At 34.9% G+C, this 14,478-nt stretch overlaps 1 pseudogene; it reads left to right on the top strand.

Moving 5' to 3' along the window:
- Positions 1-1,374, top strand: part of LOC111812006 — a 3,268-nt pseudogene extending 1,894 nt beyond the window's left edge.
- The last annotated feature ends 13,104 nt before the right edge of the window (positions 1,375-14,478 follow it).

Genomic DNA, 14,478 nt, shown 5'->3' with positions numbered 1-14,478 from the left:
TTTTTTTTTTGTAGAACCAGGGATTGAACTCAGGCCCTTGCACTTGCTAGGCAAGCTCTTATTCCACTGAGCTATCTCCCCAGCCCCTGTTGTTGTACATGTTTGACTGGGTCTTTTATTTTGGGGATATCTACCTTTGAATTATTTATATACTGCATTATGGATGTTAATCCTCTATCTGGCTAATACCTGTTGAATTATTTTTCACATTCTGCAGGGCATTTCTGCTCTCTTGGTTCTTTCCTTTGCTATGCAACTTTTTAAATTAAGATCCCATTTATTGATTCTCCATATTTCTTGTGTCATTAGAGTTCCATTAAAATGTTCCTACATGTGCTTATGTCCGTAAGAGTTTTACCTATTTTTATCTTCCAGCAGGGTAAATTTCTCAGCTTTAACATTTAGATCTTTGATCCATTTTTATTTTGCTCTCATATGTGACTGAGACATCTCAATTCTAGGTATCCTCCCAAAAGAGTTAAAGAATCATATTACAGAGATTCAGGCAAACTCATGGCTACAGCAGCACCATTTATAATAGCTAGTTCATGGAAAGATCATGAAGGAGATGCGAGACTGTGGAGTTTGATGTTTTTGAAGGAGAAAAGGGCACGGAGGCAGCTAATGTTACAGGCCCTAGAAGAGTCCAAGTTCAGACAGTAAATAAGCAGCAGATCGTAACCATCACAGATGCTATCCTACCATTGGGGGTCCTCTACACAAATAGCAACAGAATTAAAAAAAATATCGAGAGAGTGTGTGTGTGTGTGTGTGTGTGTGTGTGTGTGTGTGTGTTTGGGAGGACATTGAGAGTCAGGTGGGGGGAATGAGGGCTCAGAGAGCACTCCCATAAGCCAGGCCCAACAGCTCCGACCCTACCACAAGTGAAGGTTCCCACCTACTACATGCAGAGACTCCATGGGCGTCGACCTGAATATTCCAACCCTCCGTGTGCAAGGAGAAGTGATGGAGGGTGCTGCCAACCAGGGTACAGGAGAACGAGGTAGACAAGTGAGAAACAACATGTATTGAGGTCATACACCAAGATTCCCCAGGGTACCTCCTCCCTGAAGGCCGTTTAGAGAGGGTGTCAATGAAGAGGATAAGCAAAATCAAGGAGATGAGTCCCAAGGTCAGCAGCCACCTCACTGTCAGTACCTCTGCGACTTCAATTACCGACGCAGACGCCCAGAAAACCCTAAACCAAAAAGTGACAACGAAACAAAAACAGTTGATCCACCAACTGAGAATTCATTCACTCCTGAGGCTGAGTATGGGGTGCTGAGTAAACGCCTGCTTAACATCTCTGCCATCATCAGATTTAGACAACCAACAAGAAAGAAATGCACCGAAAATTCCAGCAATAAGAAATGAACAAAGATTCGAACTGAAGACCGTAGGAGCTTGCTTCTTTCCCGTTAACCAGATAACTAGAACTATCTGCATTACCTATGCAGCTTTGTGTTTTTATTATTTTTACTTAAAAACATCTCTTTTTGGTAATGACAAACGTATTTTTTTTTGTTTTTTTTAAAAGCCTGGTTTTTCTCAATACACCTTTAAAGGAAATTATTTCATATCTGGTCAAGCTGAGATTTTAAGAACTTCATTTTTAATTGTAACAAAAGTTTGCAACTTATTTTTCAAAAAAGTCAACAAACTATAAGTACTTGTTAATAAAGGTCTTAAATAAATGTTTTAGAAAATACAATTCCTTTTCTGTGTCTTATTTTAGTGACTAACGTAAAAATGAATTTTAAGAGGACGTATTTCATAATAGTGAGAAATATAAATATTAAGTCATGAGGAGGAAAACTGCCCAGTGTACTCACATTTTGAAAGTTCAGTGATGAAGGTAAGTATTCAGTAACTTCAAAGCAATTAGAGGTAGAAACATGTTTCAGTAGCACTCTAATGCATTTTATAGAAAATGTTCTTTGATTTCATCCATTAGCTTTTTATTTAAAATAACACCTGTGAAGATTATTACTGTATATGGTTCTATGTAATTATTGTGTATATATGGATGGCATTTGCTGAGAAATTGTCTTAAATAAGAAATTAAAGCTTTTGGAATTGCACCAAATTAAAGCTTTAGGTTTGGCACCAAAATATTTCTCTACCGTCGTGTTTCTGAACGCTTAAGGATGCTTAAGGTTCTGCCAGCTTTTGATGAATTTTATTATGAAATGTCAGTTTTACCTTAAGCATATTTTTCTTTTTTTTAAAAAAAAAGCCAAATATTCTCCTTTCTAAGATGAGTATGGACAAAGTAGATGGCTTCACCCATTAGAATTCATCAGATGTGCTAAAATATTTATGCAGAACTTATCTGTGTAAAATAAAATCAATTAAGTTTATTAGAGTGTGATGCTGTTTGAGTTTTCCTAATGTTAATAAATGGAGGGCTTAAAAATAATGTCTTGAAATATTCAACATTCCAGCTTTATAAGGTTTCTTTTTATCTGTGATGAGCCATGCAGCTACTGTCAATTTGTCATAATGTATCTGTACGCTAGATCATGCCATAATAAAGCTTCGTAACAAATCTTTTCTAACTTTGAAGGAAAATAACAAGTACTTACTAGTGCTCCAGGAGCTTCAGGCCCCATGTGTGGCTGTGCTGCTTTAGCTTGGCTCATTCCTGGGCACAGGTGACCTAAGATTTTCCTGGCAGTGATTATGTTATTGATTGTACTTATTTTGACCCATGCTTTTATCAAGTAAACGCTGACATATTCTTACTGTAATGCTGAGAAGCAAGAAACAAAGTGGTGACAATAGAAAAATGTTATCAACTGTCTATGTAGTAAACTTTTTTCAAGCTACTGCTTACTTGAGTCAGTTCCGAGTCACATTGATCAACTAAGCTTTATAGCTAATTGTAAGCCAAAATAGTAAGACTTGGATAAAAGATGTGGATAGATGTATATATGAAATATTGAGGTTATTAACATAGTTAATCCCCACAGTATCTTTATTTTTCCTGTCCTTTTGAACCTTTTGACATGTGTGAACTGTTAATCAAGACACAGTTTCTCCTGAGGAGAAGAATTACAGAAGACCAAGGCCAAGGAAAGAACAAGATACTAATATTTAACTATGTGGTATCTAAACTACAGTGCAATTTTTAAGAGGCCGAGATCTAGCCAGATTACCTGAAATCATTAACACGGGAAGATTATGCCACAATTCTCATCCAGTAAATCAAGTCCACCTTTCCACAAAAATTAGGGAACCATACCTGGTGACAAAAATAAAAAATATATATTCTCAGTGGATAAAAACAGTTACATGAACCAGAAGCAAATATGTTACAGACAGAAACAATGAATATGAAAAATACTAACTATGATTAATAAGTCAAGAGCTCTCATGGTAAAAGTGGATGCTGTGTGACGAGGCATGAGTGATGTAAGGTGAGATATAGAAAATAGGGAATTGCATTGTAAACATGCTCAAAATACAAACCACAGCAACATAAATGTAATAGTCCTGAAGAATTCATCACTAGTCTGAACACACCCCAGAAAAGAACTCATCAGCTTGAGGACTGATAGAGACTGGCTGAAACAAAATCTAAAATAAGCAAAAGTAAAATAACAACACATCCCCAAACAGTGAATCCTGTAATGAAATGTGTGATACATACATTATTGTAATACAAGAATTCTAAAAAGAGAATAAAACAAAAAATGCATAGTGTAAGTTCAGGCAATACTAGTTATAAAATATTTGTTTAAAAATATGTAGTTAAATAAAATATTATAAGAAAAAAGAGACAACTTTAGAAAACTGTGCTCTCAGGTACTTATCTGAAGTACAGGTGCAGTAGTACAGAATTATCTGAAGGAAAACTCAGAATAGCTAAGAATATATCCTGAATGTTCTAAGGCAAGCACTAAAAATAAAAAATCAGAATAAGTATATCTGCCATGCTTTCTAAAAGATGTGATAAAATAGAATCACAAAATAAACATTTAATAATAGAGACAGGAGGAGAAAAATGGTCAATTGAAATTAAAGGATAATTTACAAATGTACTCTATACTAATCAAGGTATATAATAATCACTTTGAATCTAAGTGACACAAATACACCAACTAGGAGTCTATGATTGCTACTGTCAAGTAATAGTAACAAAATCTTTCATATCAAAACCTCAAGTGTATATTGAAAACACAGAGAAACCCAGTGTTAAACTATCAGAACTCAGCTAGATACAATGTCATACTGATGTGTGGATACCCGCGTTCACAATAGCTAAATATTGGAATCAGGCTGTATGCCTATCCACGGATGAATGAAGAGACAGTGATGTATTTACAAGCAATACAATAATTCTCAACCCTAAAGAGAAATGTACTTTTGTCATTTTTTGGGAAATGAATGTGCTGAGATCACAAGTCAGACACAAAAGCATAAATAATGCTAAGTACTTTTATATTGGAAAACCAGGTTATAGTCAAAGACAAAAGGAACGGATAATTATAAAAAGTAGCAAGAAAAATCTTGGAAAAGATGGAAGAGGATCAATAAATGGAAGAAGGAGGGGAAAGAAGGGAAGGCACAGGAATGAAAAAAAAAAAAAAGATGCATTATGACATGTACAAACTCCAAGGAAAGAATGTAAACACTGTGTACCACAAACTTCTGCTTGGAAAAGTCAGTATTTCTGCAAAGAAGTTTCAAAATTTAATAAAAATAGAAATTACTTCCCCAGGCACTACACTATGAATATAAAGATAATATTTATTTCACAGAGCTTGTAACCAGTTCAAGTAATCATTTCAAAATGAAAACAAGAACAGAAATTAATTCTGCAGGAGGCAATGTGATTTTAAAAAGTGGCATTGTCTCTAGGTTTTTGTGGGCTAGAATGGTTAGAGGAGGCTCTGTGGACAGACTAAAGGTATGATTTCAGAACTTCTAAATGCAGAATGCCTCAGAAATTCTGAAATGAGGCTTTTAAGGATAATTAAGAATAATCACTTGAATGATGAAGGATCACTGTTTTCGACAAAAACTTCAAAATGAGGTTTGGCTTACATTATGATAAGTGGAACACCATCATTAAATGCATGAAGATATTTAAAGTGTCATCACATTAATGCATAAATATGAGAGAATCACTGTATGTTTGTCCTAAAGGTCACTTGTTCTATTTTAGCTAATTATTCAGTAAAAGGTTTATTCTGAGGAAAAAAAAATAAAGCTATGTTCAAAAGACAAATGTCTTCAGTTACATTGGGAACTATTCTTAACATGAAAGGTATGGCTCAATAGTTCTGTTTATCACCAAGAAGTGTTTGTAAAAAGAATGACACTCCTTTGTTGTGGTTTGCCATACTCACCTGGCAAAGTATAAAAGTGCTGATGCAGATGGTGATACTCATTCTCAGAAACACTCCTTCAATCTCAAAGCCGCTCCTCAGATCCTGACACCATGAGCTACTACTACGGCAACTACTACGGTGGCCTTGGCTATGGCCTGGGAGGCTTCCGTGGCCTGGGCTATGGCTATGGATCCAGCTATGGCCTGGGAGGCTATGGGGGTTATGGTTACTTCCGTCCCTCTTTCTATGGCAGATACTGGTCATCTGGATATTATTGAAAATACTGTCGTGTATGGTGATCTGTTTTCTAATATATCCCTAAAACTGCTGTCCTTTCTTTAATATGTCTGGACATGTAAATTTAATAAACATTCTTTATTAACATTCTGAACTGTTTCATTTATATTTTTCACTTACACTTGCCATGTGTAATATTGGTATAATGAGTAACATTTTTCAAAAATCTTTTGCATGTAGAATTATATACTTTCTTAGATCTAATGACAAACATTACTAGCCTGTAACTGCTTTATTGTGTTATATATTCAGACATTTCTCTTTTTTACTTAACATTCCAGAGAACTAACTATACTTATATGTCAGAAGCCTTAGGAATATGTAAGCACTTAATTTATGTGATTTCCTTGAATGAACCATCTATCTGACCTCTGGATCTCAGAAATGGGAAATTTTAAAACACATCTATCCATTAAATACGGTCATTTTATAAGCTTTACAAGGAAAACATGCCCACTCCTTGCTGCCCAATTCTGTGCTCCTGCAGCCCTTGCCAGTTTCATTTTCATAAAACAAAACATGGCATAACCAGGGGTTGAGTGTACCCTCTGTTGCCCTCCAGAACATCCAACTGCATTCTCTTCTCATTATAAGATTACACCTAGGGAAAGATCTTCATCCATATTCAGTGACAGTTTTATCAATTATTGTTTTAGCCTTGTGAGTATTTTTCCTGAGCTGGGGATGTAGCTCATCAGCCTAAGTGCTTGCCTGGCAAGTGCAAGGTCCCAAGTTTAATCCCTGTACCTCAAAAAAGAAACAAACAAAAAAAGAGTTTTTTCTTGATATAAAGAAATATTACTAATAATGAGAATTCACTATGTATCTATGTTTCTACCCTTTTGTTCTAATTTATCTTTAATATTTGTGGTATTTACTTGTCCCTAGAAGGTCATTATTTGTGGTTTACTAGGAATCTGACACTGTTCATGGATATCTGGCTCATTTTCCTTTCTTCTGATACCAAATTATCAGGTTTTAGTCATACATTATGTGATTCATAACACAATATTCACTTGGTGAAGTGATTTTCAGTTGTTCTCATGTAAATCTCAGTAGTACCTCAGTAGGTCTTACATGAACTAGCATTTTGGGTTTAATCCTTTTCATGATTTCAAGAAGTAAGAAATTGGTCCAGTGAGATAGCTCAGTAAACAGAAGAGACTGCTTAGGCAAGTGCAGGGACAGCGGTTTGATCCCTGGCGCCACAGACCATGCCCGTCTTGCTCTCAGGGTGGGCTGAGCTGGCCAGAGCCCAGGAGTAGTGGTGCATGCCTGTAATCCCAGCACTGGGGAGGCTGAAAGCAGGAGGATCACCACAAGTATGAGCTGTGTAGGGAGACCCTGCAACAACCCAATACATTTTTTATAAAAGAAGAAGAAATAAGAAATTATTTGTGCTGTAAAACTCACTCAGTCAAGGCAGAACTAGGACCATTCGATCATTATCAACCTGCATGTCAGTATGTTTGTCTATTATTTAGTTACTTAAATTGAAATAACTTGAACTGGAAAAGAAAACTTGAATATTAGAGCTTTTGTTGCAAAAATATATTTTTTAAAATGCTCCTTAATCTATCTTGGAAGACAATTGTGAAGTCTTTATAATTCTTTTCAAAATGATAACAATTTTGATGCTAATTTTGAAACAACACTTAAATTTTTCTTTTAGCCAATTTTTCAATAAGCAAGGTTTAAGCAACCGCCAAAGATATTATTCTGTGACAAAGACTTAAGCTATTAAAGAATACTGAAAAATGAATTAAAATAATCCTTTTAAAAGAATAGAATGCTGGGCCAGCCAGATAGCTCAGAGGATTAAAGCACCTGCTTAGGCAGGCCCAGTGTAAAGTCAGCCCTGCCTCAGGGGAAAACTGAGATGGGGATTGAGACTAGGTGTGGTGGAATGTGCCTATAATCCCAGCACTTGGGAGGCTGAAAACAAGAAGATCACTACAAGTACAATATATGTAACGAGATCCTGTAAACCCCGTACTGAATACTAAAAATAGTGGAATTTCCACAAAGTGTTAGCATTTAAACAAATTAAAGAACACCATTACCCAGAAAGAGAGCATTGTATGCACTGTTATGCTAATAAAAGAATATTCATAGAACTAGGAAAAAATAAAGCTAAAGGGGTAAGGCTGCTGTTTTGAACATATGTACATCCTTAAATGATAAATACAGCCATGAGGTTTTCATGCTATATTGGAATAAATATTAAAAGAATTGTGGTACATGGAAAAATGTGCACTACAAGGAAATTAACTGCAAACCAAAAGAAAATCTGCCATAATACTTTTGACACTTGCCATAGAAGTCCCAGCGTACACCACTCAGAATACCAGACATCATATTAGGAATGAAAAGAAGAAAAATTTAAGAAGAATGTAAAAGGAGAAAGGAGCTTTAGACACACACACACACACACACACACACACACACATGCACACGCACACGCTCACACACACGCACACACACTCACACACACGGACACACATATTCACACAGAGGTAATGGGAAGAGGAGGGGATTGAAAACAGAAGTAAGCTGTTTTCTGTGTATGTACCCACTCCCCAAGATGAATCTAAACCTCATGTCTATTGGAATCATGAGATAAAAATTATATTTTTAACAAAAAAGAGAATATTCTGAAAACTGGCTGAATGAGTGCCAGCTGTGTAAAGAATTCTAGTTGAGTTTTTAGAGCTAAATCTGAAAACAGTTGTTTCTCTTAGTGTATGGAAATGAATATGGGTTTACATTACACTATGCAATTAATAAAAACTTTATTCTTCAGTATTATCATGTACTTCACTAATGTTCTATGCTTTCTTAGAAGTCATAAGCATAGCTTAATGTCATCTGTTCTTTATCTAACTGGAATTATTGTTCTGTTTTTAGCTGTTTTATTACCTTGATTTTCTCCTTGTTTAAAGCTACATAGTGGGTATTTCCTGCTCTTGCCCTTGGCATTCTTTCTTCAAAAGTAAGACTAGTGGTTGATTTATTCCTGAAGTTTAGCTTCTTCAATTTTTTCTTCATTCTACTGTGTTGTGAGGATACTTGCATGCAATTTAATAGAATTTGACATTTATTGTAGTCTGAATGTTACTACATAGATAAATCAAACAAAAGAATGAATATATATTTTTATTTTCTCTGAGTAATTAGTATTGACTACCTCAGACTTGCATAATTATCGATGAAAATTTTATAATTCATGTTATATTTTTGTGAAATTTTGAAAAGAAAGAAAACATAACTCTTGGAACAAATTGTAACTTAGTCTTAGTTGAAATGAAAGAAATATTTGACTATATAAAGCACTTCAGCAATGACAAATTACCTGATGCAAGGGTTTTGATTATTGTATTTTAAATGAAAAAATATATGTACTCATCAGCTTTGAGTAGAGAGCTTAAGCCTGCATTCAAAAGAGTAGGATATGACACCAAATAATTTCAAAAGAATACTGACTTAATTCATGTTGCAAGCTACCCATGTATTATAAATAGATGACATAATGATATTTTTTGTCAGAGAATCCTTTTCTAGGCAAATGACAAGTGTATATGAAGATGTGTCACACATTTCACTGTGAAGGTGAAAGAAAATGGTTTCTTTGGAATCTGCATTCTCAAGATATTTACTTTATGTCAAACAAATTCTTCCACCTTTGATATGCTGAGTTACTATGGCGACTACTATAATGTATTTAACTCTAGCCTTGGTGGCCAGGGAATGCATACATCTACTGTCTTTGTTCTTTCTCTGTGTACTATTGACCCAATGGAATATTCTGAGAAGCATGCTGATCTGCTAGGAGCTCAGAAGGTACACACTGATGTGGGGCAACTCTGTTTTTCTTACATGTGCATCCTAAATTTCATGTTTTATGTAACTTTATTGACTTATAGTATTCCTTTTGAAAGAGAAAGAAATCTGAATGTAGTTGGTGGAAATATAAACTAGTAAAAGCACTTTGGTGTGGAGAGTTGTCAAAACACTGAATCTAGATATTCCATTTGACCCCACTGTTCTTCTAGGCATTTTCCCAAAGAACTGAAGACAGCAATTTACAGTGAGATGTACATACTCATGTTTACAGAAGCATTATTCACAATAGCCAAACTTTAAAAACAGACAGTATGTCCATGAACAGATGAATGGATAAGGAAAATGTGGTATCATACATAGTGGATTATTATTCTGCCATAAAGATAGATAAAATCACATCATTTATAGGAAATGGATGAACCTTGAGACCATAAACTTAAGTGAAACAAATCACGCAGATAAGTATATATTTTACATGGCTTCTTTAATGTGAGAAAAACAGAGGAATAAATAAAGGGCAAAATACTGCAAGGTAATAGGAAATAGGGAAGTAGACATTTCTCAACAGGGTGGGAGTTCAAGACTTGGAGGCAGAGGGTAGTGTGGAAAGAGATGGGCATGAAAGAAATTGGGATGTGTTATTTACATGTACAAACTCCACACAACGAAGTGAACATTTGTATTGTAAATAAATCAAAGAAAAATAAAAGGCAGGATCAAGTAGTGGATAGGAGAGCAAAGGAAAGAGGATTGAAATAATCAATTAAGACAGAACATGTACATGTACCAACTTCCCACAAGGAATAACCATTACATACTACACACATGTGCTATACTAATAAAAAAAACAACAAATTTCAACACAGTTAATGGTAGCAAGGCAGATGTTCTAGAAGGAGACAGCAGCTTAACTGTTTATATATTTAGTATTTTTTAAAGAAAGTAAAAATTTAAATTAAAACAGAAAAAATTATACCTGATCCAAAATTTCACTTAAAAAGTAATATGGATTTCACAGTATTTGTTATAATACATATTATTGTCTTCCAACCAGTTATTCATATTATATACATGTAAAATTGGAATAAGAAAGGAAAAATAAAGAAATCTATAAGAAATTAAGACTAGAGTTAGTAAACTGTTCTTAAAAGTAAGGTCTCCAATGTATACTCTTTGTTAATTACTAAATAGAGATCATTGGCTTGCATAACAAGAAGCATTTTGTTATATATTTCTTTATTCTTTTAAAATAATTTTTATATAATTTTGTTGAGAAACAAATAGCAATGAGACAGTTTCAAAAGTAATTATTAGGACAGTGTCAATAATAAATATATTGCACATTGTTGTCTTGGTGGTAATTCATTGTATAAGATGCAGACATGACATCATGTTGACAAACACTGTTAGAATAAATCTTATTCATTTATTTAAGAGAATGTAGCTGTATATCCTAACTATTTTGAAAATACAGAATCAAAATCATCATTCATTTTTATTCCCTTTTTGATTAGTTTTGTCCAAGAAGTGTTTAACATCATCATTTAAATATTGCAGGTGCCTGAATTCAGCAAAATATTCCAAGATAGTCCAGTAGTCCATAATAGTAGTTGGTCATTCACAGAACTGGCAATGTAAGAAGTTGTTGACCTGAGACCTTCACAGCCCAGCATACCAACATGGCTTCACCCCTTATAACTTATTTTTGTACTTTTCTGCTGGATAGTTAAGACCAAGATAAAGCAAGACCTATATATCAAGAAACATAACTTTTGTATCTGATAAGGTCAATGAAGTCCTCTCAGGATTTATCCTGTAACACTGTACCACAATTTGCAGATCGTTTTTCAGTGTCAGCCATGTGTTGAGTCATGGCCATTACATGACCAATATGCTCTCTGTGAAAGCCTGAGAGAATGTTTTCTCTGCATGTGACTCTCCTTAGACCCACTCTACATCATCGGTCACTTTCTTCTGTGGCCTCACAATTTCCTTAATCAGAAAATTTGGGACACAACTGAGTTACATGGTGTTACAGTACAGGGTCTCCTATGTCCAGAATCTTCACTGAACTTGAAAGACTAGGGACAAATATTGGCTGTCCTTGAAGCCCTTCTTTTTCTCTAATTTTTGGTCTGCAAACTTAGGTTGCTAACCCTCCAGAAGAGAAGCTTATTATTATTATCATACAAAATAGGGAGTTGAGCTTAACCTCACTATCTGTCTGAATATCAAACATCTTAGGTATAACATGGAACAGGTATTTTCCAAGTATTGATATGTTAAACTTTAAATCCCTGCAGAATATGAAGGAAAAAATTTAAGAAATGAAAAAATATTTTAAAAATAGGGATAAACAGATACATATGTTTACACAGAAATTTAGAAAACCTGCCATCTACAGCCTTGGAGCAGGAAAGTCTTAGAACATTTTTTTCTTGTGTTTTGTTTTCATTTATTACCTTTTTTTTAAAAAAAAAAACATTTACTTGAGAGATAATATGGTATGTCATAACAATCAGTATATATTTAGAAGACCAGGATGACAGACATTCCAGGCATGACCCTACCATTACACATTGCTATCTTCAGTGCAGTTGCTTAGCTCACAGGTATCAGTATATATAGTCAGTCAGGGTAACAATCCTACCAATTAATTACAAGTTTCAAAAACATGTTGAAGATTTTCATGATGGTTGCCTTACCCATATTGTGCATATAAATGTATGGTCTTTCCCCTGTCATGTTTCTTAGCTTTTCTCCTTGCCCTCTCTTCGTTGTCTAATCCTCAAGTTCTCACTTTCCTATTAATTGTGTTATACCTTTCTATTTGCATTTCTTCTTTTGAGTTCTTGTACTAGGGAGACAATACAATATTTGCACATGTGGGCCTGGTTTACTTCACTTATAAGTATATCTTCAAGCGGCATCCATTTAAATATGAAGGCATTGAGTTTGTCACTCTTCATGGCTGAGTAATATTCTACTGTATAAAAATGCCACATCTTTTTCATCCATTCCTCAGGTGATGGGAATCTGGATTGTTCCCAAGATTTAGCTACCACAAACTATGCTGCTATAAACATAGGTACACATATATCACTATGATATGATATTTTCAGTTACTCTGGGAAAATTCTCAGTAGGTTGACAGCTGTTTTGAATAGGATTTCCTGTCCTAGTTTTTTAAGAATTCTCCACACTGATTTCCGTAACTATTGCACCAGTCTACATTACCACCAGCAGTGGAGAAGGGTTCCCTTTTCCCCACAGCTTCTCCAATATTTGTTGTTGGTTGATTTCTTTACGATAGCCATTCTTTCTGGGGTGAGATGATATCTCAGTGTTTTAATGTGCATTTCACGGATGGCTAGTGATGTGGAGCATTTTTTATATATTTATTCGCTTCTCTAATTGCATCCTCTGAGAAGTGTGTGTTCATCTCAGATGCCCACTTCTGGATTGGGTCTTTGAATTTTGGGGACCTAATGGTTTTTAGCTCTTTATAAATTCTAGAGAGTAGACCTTTGTCTGAGTGTTTATTAGTCAAGATTTTTTCTGAAGTTGTGGGTTTTCTTTTGACTTTGTTGGAAATTTCTTTTGATGTGCAAATCTTCTCAACAAGAGGAGGTCCCTGTTGTTAGTTTTCAACTATTACCCATGCAATTTGATTTTTATTCATGAACTCTGCCTACCTCTATGTCTTTAAGAGGTCTTCCTACTTTCTCTTCCAGGAGATTTAGTGTTTCTGTTTTAATTATATCTTTAATCCATTTTGACTTTAGCTTAGTGCATGGTGATAAACCTGGGCCAAGTTTTAGTTTTCTGCATTTAAAGAGCCAGTCTTTCCAGTACCATTTGTTAAAGAGGCTATCTTTCTTTCAGTAGGCATGTTTGGTCCCTTTGTCAAAGATAGGTTTACTGAGTGTTTGTAGAGGCTTTTGCATCTTCTAATCTATTCCATTGATCCTCAGGTCTATTTTGTTGCCAGTACCGCGTTGATTTTATTGCAGTAGCCTTGTAGTATAATTTCAGTTCTGGAGTTACAATGACTCCTGCCTTGTCTTTGTTGCCCAGGATTGCCTTTGCTATTCTAGGTCTTTTCTGGTTCTGCAGTAGATAAGACTAGCATATTTATAGGGCTTTTGTGAGCTAGAATAATAAAAGCAGACTCTACAAAGGAAGAGAAAGAGTGATTTCAGAATGAGATAAGATTTTAAAAGAAAAGATTTTAAGAAATAATTTTAGAGGAATCATGGAATGGTCATGTCACATAATTTTTCCTTTGTAAAAAAATTGAAAATAGATTTGGATTAATATTTTATGAGAAATTGTGAAAATCGTCTTTAAAAATAAAAACAAACCTTTAAACTGTCATCATGCTAGCAGTATACAAACAGCGAATCACTAAATGTTTGTCCTTTAGGTTACATGTTCTATATGAACATATGAATATACAGTATCCAAACTTAATTTCACTCATTTAAAATTATTTAATAATTTTATAGTGTATTAATTCATAAATTGAAAAAGGGCCTGTCTTCAAGGAAAATCAAACCACAAAGTGGAAATACCACTGATGCTGGGAAAGGTCACAGGATATTTGAGAAAGAAGAATTTGATTTCTAACACACAATTGTAGACAAGGGGGAAAAAAGCTTTTAAAGTATGTACTAATAAAAGCTTTATTCTGAGGGCTGACAAAACTAAGCTCAAAGGATCAGTGTCTTAACTTGTCTTGGGAGCTATCCATAGTATGAAAAGTATGGCTTAATAGTATTGTTTTTCATCAAGAGGTGTTCGTAAAGAGAATGACATGCCTTTGTTGTGGTTTGCCACACCCACCAGGCAAGGTATAAAAGTGCAGGTGCAGATGGTGACACTCATTCTCCTTCAACCTCAAACCCCTTCCTCAGTCCCTGACACCATGAGCTACTACTACGGCAACTACTACAGTGGCCTTGGCTATGGTCTGGGAGGCTTCAGTGGCCTGGGCTACGGC

The sequence above is a fragment of the Octodon degus genome, unplaced genomic scaffold (assembly GCF_000260255.1).
Source record: "Octodon degus isolate 3935 unplaced genomic scaffold, OctDeg1.0 scaffold00264, whole genome shotgun sequence".
NCBI lineage: Eukaryota > Metazoa > Chordata > Mammalia > Rodentia > Octodontidae > Octodon > Octodon degus.
Note: the sequence above shows the minus strand (reverse complement) of the source record. Positions and strands in the feature narration are given on the sequence as shown.